The following is a 15558-nucleotide window of genomic DNA, read 5'->3' as shown; positions in this document are numbered from 1 at the left end:
GGGAAATTATTGGAAAAAATTCTGAGGGACAGAATTAGTCTCCACTTGGAGAGGCAAGGATTAATCAGAGATAGTCAGCATAGCTTTGTCAAGGGAAGATCATGTCTGACCAATTTGATTGAATTTTTCGAGGGGGTGACTAGGCGTGTGGATGAGGGTAGTGCAGTGGATGTGGTTTACATGGATTTCAGTAAGGCTTTCGATAAAGTCCCGCACAGGAGACTGGTCAAGAAGGTAAGAGACCATGGGATCCAGGGTGCCTTGGCACATTTGATCCAAAACTGGCTTAGTGGCAGAAGGCAGAGGGGTACCGTAGGGATCGGTGCTGGGTCCCTTGCTGTTTGTGGTCTACATTAATGATTTGGATGTGAATGTTGTAGTGTATGTAACCGTTCCACCTTTAAGAGAACTATTTTAAGGGTTGCACTACTTTATCTTGGCTGCTGTATACTGTAATACCGGTGGTGACCACACCGGTATATAAGTGCTGTGTAATGATTTATTGGGCAGTTCCGCCCTGACCTTCGACTAGTAAAGACCTGTTAAAATTTACTCTTGTGGTCTGTGTAGTAATTCTCACTATAACACACAGACTTAACAGTGGCGATGAGTACGATCTTACCCTGCGGCAGAGATACATCCAAGGCAGTTTAACGGGTGTCGAGAAGAGGCATCCGCCCTCATCATTCTGCTGAGAAAAGACTCGGGTCTGCAGAGCAAAGGAAGAATTCTGACACGAAGCCTTCCATCAGCAACAGGCAGTGATCATCCCTTCTATCACGGTGGTGGGTAAGCCGATCAGCGACGAGCAGCAAGTCGGCCACGTTGGCTGTGAAGTAGGGGAGGGAAAAACGGAGGGTATAAGGGCGGAGAACTCGACCACGGCCGGGGAAAAGAGCCGGACAGAAGTCGGGGCCAGAGGCGCTGAGACTGGGGCAGCGTAAGGCACGGAAGCCGCGGTGAATGCAAACGCAGCCGGTGTGAGAGACCGGGCTACAAGCGGGCTGGAAGACACAACAGCGTCAAGAAAGAGCTCGACCGCGACCGGTGAAAAAGGCCGGGCAGCTACCAAGGCCACGAGGCGCAGCGACCGGGACAGCGTAAGGCACGGGAGCCGCGGTGAATGCAAACGCAGCCGGTGCGAAAGACCGGGCTGCAAGCGGGCTGGGAGACGCAACAGCGTCGAGAGAGAGCTCGACCGCGACCGGTGAAAAAGGCCGGGCAGCTACCGAGGCCGCGAGGCGCAGCGACCGGGACAGCGTAAGGCGCGGGAGAAAATTTTAAAAAACCGCGGAGAACTCAGCCGCAGCCGGGGGGGGAAAGGACCGGACTGCAAGAGGGGCTGGGAGGCACGATTCGAGAACCGCTGGGGAGGGCGAACGCAGCAATACGGCAATCACCATTACAGCCAGCGGGGGAGAAAGGCAAACGCGGGAAGCCGCCATTTTCGTAGGCGGGGGAAGAAGACAAGCGCGGGAAACCGCCATTTTGAAAAAAAAAGAAAAGAAAAATTTCTTTTTGTTTCTCAAGAAGATTGCGAGGATGCCTAAGCGTGGTAACATCAACGATTTCGATCCCGATGTTGAAGATTGGGCCACGTATGTAGAACGCATAGAGATATATTGTAAGGCAAATAAAATATCAAATGAAGATAAAGCACTAACCTTACTAAACTCAATGGGTGTGAAGACATACGGGCTATTGAAGCATCTTCTATCACCAGCTAAGCCGGCGGATCAGACTTTCGCTAATATTGTTGCTGTCCTGAAGAATCATTTGAACCCCACACCGCTGATGTTAGTGGAACGATTTAAATTTTATGCGAGAACGCAACTGAAAGAGGAAAGCAATGCGGAGTATTTAATTGAACTGCGTAAGCTAGCGAAATACTGTCAGTTTGGGGAAAGACTGACAGAGGCACCGAGAGACAAATTCGTGTGTGGATTGTCGAAAGAAGGAACACAAAAGCGGTTGCTTGAAGAGAATGATCTTACACTTGATAAGGCTGTCACTATTGCAGCATCGCACGAAGCCGCAGCGAGAGGCACTGCGGAAATGCAGCTGAAGGCAGCGGTACTCAGCGTCGATCAAATGGCTTTGGGTACAACTAAATGTTATCGTTGTGGAAAGACAACACACGATCAGAACCAATGCTGGTTTAAAAACCAGGAATGTAGAAAATGTGGCAAGCTTGGTCACATAGCTAAAGTATGCCGGTCAGGAAAGAAGACCAGCAACAAAAAGTCACCGCAGGAAAAGTGCAGAAAGGTACATAAGGTGGCTGAGAAGAGTTCGGATGAACAGAATTCGGATTCAGACTCCAACAGCAAGGAACTGGGTAGTCTGAGAATTCACAATGTGAGTAAGGAAGCTGACCGACAAACTATCTGGGTCACACTGCAGACAGCAGGAGTCCAAGTGAAGATGGAATTGGACACCGGATCGGCATTGACGGTCATGAATAAGCAAGATTACAAAAGGTTATTCACACATATTCCCCTACGGGATACGGAGATAGTATTAAAGACATACACGGGGCAAAGAGTATACCCCATCGGAAAGATAAAAGTCAAGGTGATACACAAGGGCAAAGAACACCAAGGAATGGACTTATATGTACTACCTGAGGGAGGTCCACCACTTCTGGGACGGGAGTGGATCAGGAAAATAAATATGGACTGGCACTCCCTAAAAGCAATAATGGTAGATTCCGGGGGAAAAAAAGATGTCAAACCTGCACGATTGTCCAGAATATTGGATGAGGGCATATGCAGCAGTGACAGTGACAAAGCAGAGAGTGAGAACTCGGTGAAGACAATCAGCTCAGACTCTGGAACTGATGATGGTAAGACCAGCCCATGTGCAAAAGACAAGTCTAAAATGGACTTGCAGACTAATGATGGAAAAACGAAGGAGTGCATAAATGCTTCAAGAGAGAACAAAGTATCAGAACAGAATTCCACTGAACAACAACAACATAGTTTGACAGAGAATTCTGAGTCTGTCCAGTCTACAGACATGCACATTTCTGAGGAACACCGGGCTCGAACTCAACTCAATTTCAAACTACAACAGCAATTAGAACAAATGATTCGCCGTTTTGAGCAAGAGATGAATGCAAAGACAAAGTTCTTTGACACAGAGTTGGAGAATCTGGATAGACAGCAGAAGCAGCTGATTGAGAAAATGGAACAGGAACACACAAACCGTCTGCGCGATGAGGCCAAACGAATCAAAGCTGAGCAAGAAAGGGAATATGTCAAATTCATCGATCAGTTGAAAGCTAAGAAGAAAGCGCACCCTTTTGTGAGCAGTGTCAGCAGTAATAAGCCACTCAGGGAATTGGTGGCAGAGGCAAAAGCTGAGGTGATGGAGGAAATAGAAGACAATAGAGAAGAAGCAGAAGATGATGACTCATCTGAACCATTATCACCCCTACCTGGTCACGCACGTGGTCCCTCCGAACTGAGCCAAATCAGTCTGGAAGTAGAAAAACTTCCCAAGGTACTCGAGCCTTTAGAAGTCAGCAATGCTGGTTCTGAAGTTACGAAAGTTCAAGCTGTTAAGTCCAGTGAAGGACTATTAGATGAGTCACCCCAGCAACGAGAACCTACTACACCACCAAAAACTACTACACCACCGAGGCGTTATCCGGACCGAGTCAGGAGACCTCCTCAGAGACTGAATCTGTGAACTGTTTTTACATGAAGTTGTGTATATATGTTATGATGTTATGTTTAATGGGGAATATATACGGTTAAGCTAAAAAGGGAGGATTGTAGTGTATGTAACCATTCCACCTTTAAGAGAACTATTTTAAGGGTTGCACTACTTTATCTTGGCTGCTGTATACTGTAATACCGGTGGTGACCACACCGGTATATAAGTGCTGTGTAATGATTTATTGGGCAGTTCCGCCCTGACCTTCGACTAGTAAAGACCTGTTAAAATTTACTCTTGTGGTCTGTGTAGTAATTCTCACTATAACACACAGACTTAACAAATGTAAAAGGTATGATCAGTAAGTTCGCAGATGACACGAAAATTGGTGGGGTGGTAAATAGTGAGGAGGGTAGCCTCAGTCTGCAGACGATATAGATGGGTTGGTCAGATGGGCGGAACAGTGGCAAATGGAATTTAACCCTGAAAAGTGTGAGGTGATGCATTTTGGAGGGACTAACAAGGCAAGGGAATACACAATGAATGATAAGACCCTAGGAAAGACAGAGGATCAGAGGGACCTTGGTGTGCATGTACATAGATCCCTGAAGGCAGCAGAATAGGTGGATACGGTGGTTAAAAAGGCATATGGGATACTTAGCCTTCATTAGCCGAGGCATAGAATATAACAGCAGGGAGGTTATGATGGAGCTGTACAAAACGCTGGTTAGGCCACAGCTGGAATACTGTGTGCAGTTCTGGTCACCACACTATAGGAAGGATGTGATTGCATTGGAGAGGGTGCAGAGGAGATTCACCAGGATGTTACCTGGGCTGGAGCGCTTCAGCTATGAAGAGAGACTGGACAGGCTGGGGTTGTTTTCCTTGGAGCAGAGAAGGCTGAGGGGGGACCTGATTGAGGTGTACAAAATTATGAGGGGCATAGATAGGGTAGATAGAAAGGAACTTTTTCCCTTAGTAGAGGGGTCAATAACAAGGGGGCATAGTTTCAAGGTAAGGGGCAGGAGGTTTAGAGGGGATTTGAAGAAAAACCTTTTCACCCAGAGGGTGGTTGGAACCTGGAACTCACTGCCTGAAAGGGTGGTAGAGGCAGGAACCCTCACAACATTCAAGAAGCATTTGGATGAGCACTTGAAATGCCATAGCATACAAGGCTACGGACCAAATGCTGGAAAACGGGATTAGATTAGTCAGGGCTTGATGGCCGGCGCGGACGTGATGGGCCGAAGGGCCTCTTTCTGTGCTGTATAATTCTATGACTCTATGACTGTACGACTCTAACCGCTTCAGAGATTTTTTAACTGATTAATCTCTCTGTACTCTGAATACAGGCCCAGATTTTGGAATTCCCTCTCCTGACACACAGCAAGAGCCCATATTGGGAAATTCCACAATCACAACCTGTGCTTTTTTGAACATTGGCAGACCCTGAATGCGAATTTTCCCGACAGGGACTCGTTGTGTGCCAGGAGCACGGAAGAGGGAATTCTAGGCTCGTGTTTATTTTCCATTCTTTTTTCTGATCCCATTGTCTTTCAGTTCTGAAGGAAGGTCCTGCCTGAATTGTCTGATCAGCCGAGTGTTTCAGCATTTGCTGTTTTTGATATTCCCTCAGTACCGGTTTCCACCAGCAGGTGGTGATACTGCACTGTAAAACTTTCCAGCTCTTTGTACAGCTCGCCATCACCATCGATAGCAAAATACTGCAGATGCTGGAAATCCGAAATAACAACAGAAAATGCTGGAAAAACTCAGCAGGCCAGGCAACATCCGTGGAGAGAAATCAGAGCTGATGTTTCGGGTCGAAACCCTTTTTCAAAACTGGAAAGAAAAGAAAATAGATCGAAGGCAGGGCTGCGATAGAACAAAAGAGGTAAAGAGACATTAAGAGGTATTCAAAACCAGACGAGATGGTAATAGGCCAGTGGAGACAAAAGGCGGCTCAGATTAGGTGTGAAGTGTACTGGCAGGATGAGAGACAGCTGCCATGTGGCTGACACTCCAGTGCAGTGCTGAGGGAGTGCTGCATTGTCGGAGGTGCCGTCTTTCAGATGAGACCTTAAACTGAGGCCCTGTCTGCTCTCTCAGGTGGATGTAAAAGATCCCATGACACTATTTCGAGAAAGATAGGCTTGCATTTATACAGCACTTTCATGACCAGCAGACGTCTCGAAGTGCCCCACAAACAACAAGGCACTCCTGGAGTGCAGTCACTGTTATAATGTGGGAAAGAGCAGGGGAGTTATCCCCGGTGTCCTAGCCAATGTGTATCCCTCAATTCATTATCACATTGCTGTTTGTGGGAGCTTGTTGTGCGATTATTGACTTCCGCGTTTCCTACATTACAACAGTGACGACATTCCAAAAGCACCTCATTGACTGCAAAGCGCCCCAGGACGTCCGGTGGTGGTGAAAGGCGCTATATAAATGCAAATCTTTCTTTCTTCACTGGCCTCACCAGCGACCTCTTCTGGCTGTTGGTTGATTGACAGCCGAGAGTCCACGCATGTGCATTACCATCTCGTCTGGTTTTGAATACTTCTTAATGTCTCTTTCAGTTCTTTTGTTCTATCGCAGCCCTGCCTTCCATCTATTTTATTTTCTTTCCAGTTTTGTAAAAGGGTTTCGACCCGAAACGTTAACTCTGATTTCTCTCCACGGATGTTGCCTGGCCTGCTGAGTATTTCCAGCATTTTCTGTTGTTATTTCGCCATCACCATCTCCTGGCTGAAAGTGGGACTACACCCAACTGCAGGGGAACGTCAAACACTCTGTGGTGAACGATAATTTTTACCACAACAGGCGTTAGCGGATCGGCCGCCCGTTTTACAGCCCGCACCGCAGTAAAAGTGAACATTCAGCCCGTTAAACCGAAGATTTGCAAACTCCCCGTCATCTTGAAGAGAGATAGTTTGTGTATTTCTCATCACTAATGGTGCTGATTAACTGAGGAATGTCCTCATTTTGAGAGCACAACTTATACCTGCTTTTTAATATAAAGGAGTGGGGCAGTGATGAGAAAGGGCAGGGATGGAGTTGCTGTCGGTTTTACTTTTTATTTTAGTCTTTGTTTTTATTACAGTGTCAGTCAGTGGCTCAGTTGGTCGCACTCTCGCTTCCTGAGTCAGAAAGTTGTGGGTTCAAGTCCCACTCCAGAGACATGAGCACAACAATCTAGGCTGACACTCCAGTGCAGTACTGAGCGAGCGCCGCACTGTCGGAGGGGTCTTTTCGATGAGACCTTAAACCGAGGCCCTGTCTGCTCTCTCAGGTGGATGTAAAAGATCCCAAGGCACTATTTCAGAGAAGAGTTCTGACGAAGGGTCATCGACCTGAAACGTTAACTCTGTTTCTCTCTCCACAGATGCTGCCTGACCTGCTGAGTATTTCCAGCATTTTCTCTGTTTATTTCAGATTTCCAGCCTCCGCAGTATTTTGCTTTTGTGTTTGAGTTTTCCCCGGTGCCTTGGCCAATATATATCCCTCAATTAGCGTAACAAAAAACAGATTATCTGGTCATTATCACATTGCTGTCTGTGGGAGCTTGCTGTGCGCAGATTGGCTGCTGCGTTTCCCACATTACAACAGTGGCTACACTCCATGATGTGCCTTCAATAACCACAAAACTAGAAGTTATAGACTTTAACAAGTTGGCTTTTAATCACTAAGATCAGAGCTAACATCTCAACACACTGACTGGCTCGCAGGAATGAGTCATACAGATCCTGGGATCTTTATGTAAGAGAAGTCAGGGGCGGAGCCAAGAGCCAAGACCTGGAACCTTCCAGGTTAGTCAGGAAAGAGGAAGTGAAACTATACACCGTGTGGGGGAGGGTAATATACATGAGTGCAAAACGAATACAGGCAAGAACGAATACAGGCAAGACAAACAGATTTCATTACATTCACCCCTTCTTTAGATTTAGTCCATCGGGGTGATGTTTCTTAAAAGTTGGTATAAGTGAGTCTGTCAGGAGGTTTTGCGGTTCTCAGTGATCGGCGCAAAGCCGGTTGGGGTGCCTCTAGGGGAGTGGATTCTGGTTCCTCCGCTGTCCGGGCCTCCGCAGTGTCCTCCAGGTTAAAGTTGGGTATTGATACCTCTGGGCGTCCTGTCTCTTTTTGGTGTAGGTCTTCCTCGGGTAGCCTCTCATCGTTCTCTCCGCTCCCCGAGGGAGCGAGGTCTTTTATGGAAACAGTGTCCTCTCGCCCGTCAGAGTATTCGATATAGGCGTACTGAGGGTTTGCATGGAGGAGCTGTACCTTTTCCACAAGGGGGTCCATTTTATGGCCTCTCACGTGCTTCCGCAATAGTACTGTCCCCGGAGACGTCAGCCACGCGGGTAGAGATATGCCCAAGGTCGATTTCCGGGGGAAAACGAACATCTTTTCGTGAGGGGTAGCGTTAGTGGCTGTACATAACAGAGATCTTATGGAGTGGAGCACGTCTGGGAGGACTTCCTGCCAGCGGGAGGTCAGAAGGCCTTTTGACTTTAAGGCTAATGTGACAGCCTTCCAAACAGTAGCATTCTCCCTTTCCACTTGCCCATTACCCCGGGGGTTGTAGCTAGTGGTTCTGCTAGTGGCTATCCCCTTTGAGAGCAAGAACTGGCGCAGTTCGTCACTCATAAATGACGTCCCCCTATCGCTGTGTATGTAGTTCGGCATGCCAAACATGCAGAATAGATTACCGAGACACTTGATGACCGTGGCACTGGTCATGTCTGGGCAGGGAATGGCGAAGGGGAAGTGGGAATATTCATCGATGATATTGAGGAAGTATACGTTACGGTCGGCAGAGGGAAGGGGTCCCTTGAAGTCCAGACTTAGGCGCTCGAATGGCCGTGTGGCTTTGATAAGGTGTGCACGGTCCGGCCTGTAGAAACGAGGCTTGCATTCCGCACAGATGCGGCAGGCTCTGGTCATTGCCCTGACCTCCTCGATGGAGTGGGGCAGATTGCGGGACTTTATAAAATGGTATAGTCGGGTGACCCCTGGGTGACAGAGGTCGTTGTGGAGACCCTGTAATTTGTCCGCATGAATGCTGGCACACATTCCCCGCGATAGGGCGTCTGGGGGTTCATTAAGGGCTCCCGGCCTGTACATAATATCATAGTCGAACGTGGATAGTTCGATCCTCCACCTGAGTATTTTGTCATTCTTGATTTTCCCCCTTTGTTTGTTATTAAACATGAAAGCCACCGACCGCTGGTCGGTGAGCAGGGTGAAACGTTTGCTGTCTAGGTAGTGTCTCCAGTGCCGCACTGCCTCCACTATAGCCTGTGCCTCCTTCTCGACGGAAGAGTGCCTGATTTCAGGTCCCTGAAGGGTTCGGGAGAAGAAGGCCACAGGTCTCCCAGCCTGATTGAGGGTCGCAGCTAAAGCAAAGTCTGACGCATTGCTTTCGACTTGAAAGGGAATGCTTTCGTCCACTGCACACAGTGCAGCCCTTTCAATGTCCTGTTTGATACTGGTGAAAGCCTCCCGAGCTTCAGCTGATAGTGGGAAGGACGTCGATTTAATGAGGGGTCGGGCCTTATCAGAATAATTGGGCACCCATTGGGCATAATACGAAAAAAATCCCAGGCACCTTTTTAAAGCTTTGGGATTGTGTGGCAGGGGCAGTTCCTTTAGGGGGCGTAATCGGTCAGGGTCCGGTCCAATTACCCCATCTTCCACCACACAGCCGAGGATACAGAGACGGGTTGTGTTGAAGACACATTTGTCTTCGTTGTAGGTTAGATTCAGCTTTAGGGCAGTTTTTAAAAATCTCGCAAGATTTAGATCGTGGTCTTGCTGGTTGTGCCCGCAGATAGTGACATTGTCCAGATAGGGGTAGGTAGCTTGTAGTTTATTCTCATCAACCATGCGGTCCATCTCATGTTGGAAGACCGAGACCCCATTTGTTACCCCGAAGGGCACTCTGAGAAAATGGTAGAGGCGTCCGTTCGCCTCAAAGGCGGTGTATGGGCGATCCTCCGTTCTAATGGGGAGCTGGTGATACGCGGATTTGAGGTCGATAGTCGAGAAGACTCGGTATTGTGCGATCTGGTTGACCAGTTCTGATATGCGGGGTAAAGGGTAGGCGTCCAGCTGGGTATAAATATTAACAGTCTGGCTGTAGTCAATTACCATCCGTTTCTTTTCGCTATTTTTAACTATGACTACTTGGGCACGCCACGGACTGGTACTGCATTCAATAATGCCTTCCCGCAGGAGTCTGTCCACTTCCGCCTTGATAAAGTGTCTGTCTTCCAGACTGTACCATCTACTTTTGGTCGCTATGGGCCTACAGTTTGGAGCGAGATTAGCGAATAAAGAGGGCGGGCTGATTTTTAAGGTTGATAGGCCACAGACTGTGAGTGGCGGCTGGGACCCACCATATGCTAGCGTGACACTTTCGTGGTGGCACTGGAAGTCCAGGCCCAAGATTACATTAACACAGAGTTCTGGCATCACGAGGAGTTTAAAATCCTTGTAGTCCGTGCCTTTTACAGTCAGTGTTACCACACAGTAGCCCAAAATGTCCGAAGTGTGGGGCTTAGCAGCCATAGCAATTCTGCTCCGTGTAGGGGTTACCGTTAATGAGTGCTGCCGTACCAGGCTAGGGTGGATAAAACTCTCGGTACTCCCACAGTCAATTAAACATTTCGTTAAATTCCCGTTTACCTGTATGTCCATCATGGATTTTGTCAACGGGTGTGGCCTGGATTGATCCACCGTGATCGAAGCCACTGTTGGGCCCTGGGCGGCCGTTGAGTCGGGAAAAGATGGCGGATCCCAAGATAGCGGCCCGCACGGCACGCACGAGGCGGTGACGGAGTTGGAAATCGGATTCCCCCTGCAGACTTTGCTAAAATGCCCCTTTTTCTTACATTTGAAGCATGTAGCGTCCTTCGCTGGGCATCGTTGTCTGGGGTGCTTGGCCTGGCCGCAGAAGTAGCATTTCGGGCCTCGAGACATTGCCGCTGTAGTAGGACTCCTGGGTGAACTTCTGTGTGGGGACTCCGGCGCGAAGAGTTCGAAGCATTTGAGCCAGTGTCCAAATTGATTTGATGCTTCAGCAGAATGTGGACCCAAGTCCAGACGCTCTGGTTTTAGGAGTCGATCCATCCTAATATTCTTTAGTGATTAAAATTGATGGGCCTTCAATAACCACAAAACTAGAAGTTATAGACTTAAACAAGTTGGCTTTTAATCACTAAGATCAGAGCTAACATCTCAACACGCCGACTGGTTCACAGGAATGAGTCATACAGATCCTGGGATCTTTATGTAAGAGAAGTCAGGGGCGGAGCCAAGAGCCAAGACCTGGAACCTTCCAGGTTAGTCAGGAAAGAGGAAGTGAAACTATACACCATGTGGGGGAGGGTAATATACAAGAGTGCAAAACGAATACAGGCAAGAACGAATACAGGCAAGACAAACAGATTTCATTACACTCCAAAAAGTACTTCATTGGCTGTAAAGCGCTTTGAGACTCCTGGTGGTCGTGAAAGGCGCTATAGAAATGCAAGTCTTTCTTTCTTCTTCTGACATTTTATATTTTTATTGGTTGTATTTACAGTCTCATTGGGATTTTACAATGTGTAATTTGGAAACTACATTTTCCAACTCCTGACCCCTGCTTCTGACCCGAATGGCGCGGGTCAAATCACTGATGTCACGGATGATGCGGGCCGGCCCGAGGCCCCGCCCCTTTTACAGACCCGGAGCAGATTCTCAGCCACTTGTTCACATCCCAAGTCCCAAAGAAAGGGATAAAGTTTCCCCATGAATTTATTCCCACTGAAGGTGTGGAGATGGGACTTGGTGTCCCCGCTGTAAAATGAAACTGTCCCGGACTCATAACTGAGATAAACTCCCACCTTCCCGGGGATCGGACCGGCAGGGAGAGGGGATTCAGGGGAGAAGTTTACATTAAACCCATCATTAAACCGCCCGATGGTCCAGAATCCAAGCTCCGGGATCTCTGTGCCACAACTCTTCCTCTCCACAGACTCTGCGACTACTCCCAGTCTCCAGCACCGATTCCCCGCCACCTCCACCTCCCAGTAATGTCTCCCCGATGTGAATCCCTCTGATCCCAGCACACAGGCCCAGGCTGTAAACCTCTTCCCGGTGTCAAGGAGATTCCTCCGGGTCCAGGTCCATCTCACACTCTTCAGATCCTCAGACACCTCGAGCTGTGAATTCGCTGTTTCCACATCCAGGGTCACAGAGACTGGGATAAAAAGCAGATAATTAGAGAGATTCACCCAGGATTAGAGAGAACTGGCCAGGGATCGGTGGGGGTGGGGGGGGTGGAGACTGGCCAGGGATCGGGGGTGGGGGGGGGAGAGACTGGCCGGGATCGGGGGGTGAGACTGGCCGGGGATTGGGGAGGGGGGGGGGGAAAGAGACTGGCCGGGGATGGGGGGGGAAGAGACTGGCCGGGGATGGGGGGGGAGAGACTGGCCGGGGATGGGGGTGGGGGGGGAAGAGACTGGCCGGGGATGGGGGGGGAAGAGACTGGCCGGGGATGGGGGGGGAGAGACTGGCCGGGGATGGGGGTGGGGGGGGAAGAGACTGGCCGGGGATGGGGGGGGAAGAGACTGGCCGGGGATGGGGGGGGAGAGACTGGCCGGGGATGGGGGTGGGGGGGGAAGAGACTGGCCGGGGATGGGGGGGGAAGAGACTGGCCGGGGATGGGGGGGGAGAGACTGGCCGGGGATGGGGGTGGGGGGGGAAGAGACTGGCCGGGGATGGGGGGGGAAGAGACTGGCCGGGGATCGGGGGGAGCGACTGGCCGGGGATCGGTGGGCGAGACTGGCCGGGGATCGGGGGGAAAGACTGCCGGGAATCGGGGGGAAGAGACTGGCTGGGGATCGGGGAGAGATGTTCTCACTGAGTTCTCCTTTCTGACTGATTTTTTTGTTTTTCATTTCGAGAAAAGAGCCGCCCTGAGGGGAGGAAACGAGGATCTGACAACAGCAGAAAACACCGGAACTTCCAGGGAGGGAGGTCACAGCTTCTGAAAATATCAAACATTACACCCGCCTCCGCACTGTGGGATTCTGTGGGGATATAAATACTAAAATGAATAAAAGCTGGAACTGGAGCCTCAATGTACAACTAAATACTGTTCCCAGTTGAATGCACCACAAACTGGGGTTAAAATACCTGGGGGTTGAACACATTCCATACTCCTTACCAGATTTCTAACTGAGGAAAGTCACTCTGTGGGACTGGGTGTATATGGGTAGATGTGTGTGTGTGTGTTCCTCAAAGTAGAAAAGTCCCCGGTCTGGATGGGATGCATCCTATGTTACTGGGGGAGGTAAGGGGGGAAATTGTGGAGGTTCTGGCCACAATCTTCCAATGCTCCTTAGATCTGGGGGTGGTGCCAGAGGACCGGAGGATTGCAAATGTTACACCGCTCTTTTAAAAAGGGGAGAGGGCTAAACCTGGCAACTACAGGCCAGTCAGCCTAACGTCGGTGGTGGGGAAAGTTGTAGAGACAATGATCTGGGACAAAATTAATCAGCGTTTGGGAAAGTATGGGCGAGGAAATGAAAGTCAACACAGATTTGTTAAAGGCAAATCGTGTTTGACTAACGTGATCGAGTTCTTTGATGAAGTAACGGGGAGAGTTGATGAAGGTAGTGAGGTGGATGTGGTGTACATAGGCTTTCAAAACAAGGTACCACATAAGTGACTTGTTAGCAAAATTAAAGCTCACAGGATTAAAGGGCAGAAAGTAGCGAGTAGTGGTGAATGGTTGTTTTTCAGACTGGAGGGAAGTATACAGTGGTGATCCCTGGGTCCTTATTAGGACCACTGCTCCTTTTTATATCAATTAATGGCCTGGACTTGGGTATACAAGGCATCATTTCAAAGTTTTCAGACGATATGAAACTTGTAAATGTTGTAAATAATGAGGAGGATAGTAACAGACTTCAGAAGGACATAGACAGACTGGTGAAACGGTCAGACAAATGATGGACAAAATTTAATGCAGAGAAGTGTTTCGTGATATTTTGGTAGGAAGAATGAGGAGAGGCAATATGATCTCAATGGTACAATTTTAAAGGTGTGCAGGAACAAAGAGACCCCTGGGGGTGTCTACATAAATCTTTGACAGTGGCAGGATAAGTTGAGAAGGCTGTTAAAATAATATGGGATCCTTGGCTTTATTAATACAGGAATAGAGTACAAAAGCAAGGAGGTTATGCTAAACCTTTATAAAACACTGGTTAGGCCTCAGCTGGAGGATTGTGTTCAATTCTGGGCACCGCACTTTAGGAAGGATGTCAAGGCCTTGGACAGGGTGTGGAAGAAATTTAGTAGAATGGTACCAGGGATGAGGGACTTCAGTCACGTGGAGAGACTGGAGAAACTGGGGTTGTTCTCCTTAGAGCAGAGAAGGTTAAGAGGAGATTTGACAGGCGTGTTCAATATCATGAATGTTTTTGATCGAGTAAATAAGGAGAATCTTGTAAGGAATGACCCAGATTCTGCCTCGCCTCGCCACCAGAGGGCTCCATGAACTCTCTTAATTGGGTCCTTCTTTATTCATTACTAGCTGAAGTGCCCGGCGGTGCCGAGGCTTTTTCGAGGGCATGTTGTTGTTGGAAGAGAGAGCGAGCGTGACTTGGGGGGGGGTGCGGGGGGGGGAAGAGAGAGAGCGACTGCAGGGGGGGGAAGAGAGAGAGCGACTGGGGGGGGGGGGAAGAGAAAGAGTGACTGGGGGGGTGGAAGAGAGAGAGCGCGACTGTGGGGGGGGGGGAGTAAGGAAGGAGAGCGCGATTGGGGGGGGGTGGGGGACGGAGGGAGGTGATTGTGGGTGACCCAGGAGTGATATCACAAAGTTTCAGTGTGAGTTGAATAGCAAAATAAAGGATACTATCTCAGTCATTTAGAGGTCAGTTTAGAAATCAACAGTGAACATTTATTATACCAATAATAATGTAGAACAATAGAACATTTTACAAAACGGTGGAGTTACAACCAAAGACTGAGTGAATAATTGTTCTGGTAAAGTTTTGCAAACCCAATGGGTTTGGTATTATACAGAGTGATTTTAGAATCAATATAAAAATATTCAACATTACACTGTTAAATGTGTTATCTTGTAGTAGGTATGCAGCCTCTCATGTTTTGTAGAGTGCTGTTGAGCTCTTCAAGTGCCCTCTTGTGGGTCTTTGTACACTCATCCCACACAATGACTTTCGACTTTGGAAGCAGCTCAGCAGTTGCTGTGCTAATCTTACACACTGGGTGTTGTTGTCTATTCAGATTCAGAGGGACAGGAAAGTTTGAGTGGGCAGTGCGACCTCCTTCCAGAAGAGTTGCAGCAATTCCTGATGAGGCAACAGCGAGTGGAATGAATCCCTTAGAGCAAAGGATCGCCACAAAGAGATGTCGTAGCCTTTTGGGGCAGGTAAGACAGAGCAGCTTCTGTGATCGTTGGATGCCAACGAATGTGATCCTGAAGGAGTGCTCTGTTGCTGCAAGCTTTTACAAAGCATGCACAGAGATGGCTAGTGAGAGTTTTGAGGTAATTAAATGAGGTTCAGTCAGCAACCTGATGGGAGGAGTAGCTGTAGGTGGGAGCACTCCGTTATTGGAGAGCCTGTGGATAGACAACATTGTGTGTTTTTCCTGACGGGGTTAAAATGAACAGATTCTTGGATGCACCAACTCTGGAACATGCCACGTACAACTGGCCATGTGAAAAGCAGGGCGTGAGTAAGTGGATGCCAGCAACCTTCAAAGTCTGCCCCTGGGCCTTGTTGATGGACATAGCAAAAGAAATTTTCACAGGGAACTGTTGCCTTCTGAATTGAAAGTGTAAGTCAGTTGGTATCATAGGAATTGGAGGAAGGAGAACATCCTCCC

This window comes from Somniosus microcephalus, unplaced genomic scaffold (genome assembly GCF_052327205.1).
Source record: "Somniosus microcephalus isolate GS21.2 unplaced genomic scaffold, FLI_Smic_1.0 unresolved_chr1, whole genome shotgun sequence".
In the NCBI taxonomy this organism is placed as follows: Eukaryota; Metazoa; Chordata; class Chondrichthyes; order Squaliformes; family Somniosidae; genus Somniosus; species Somniosus microcephalus.
Note: the sequence above shows the minus strand (reverse complement) of the source record.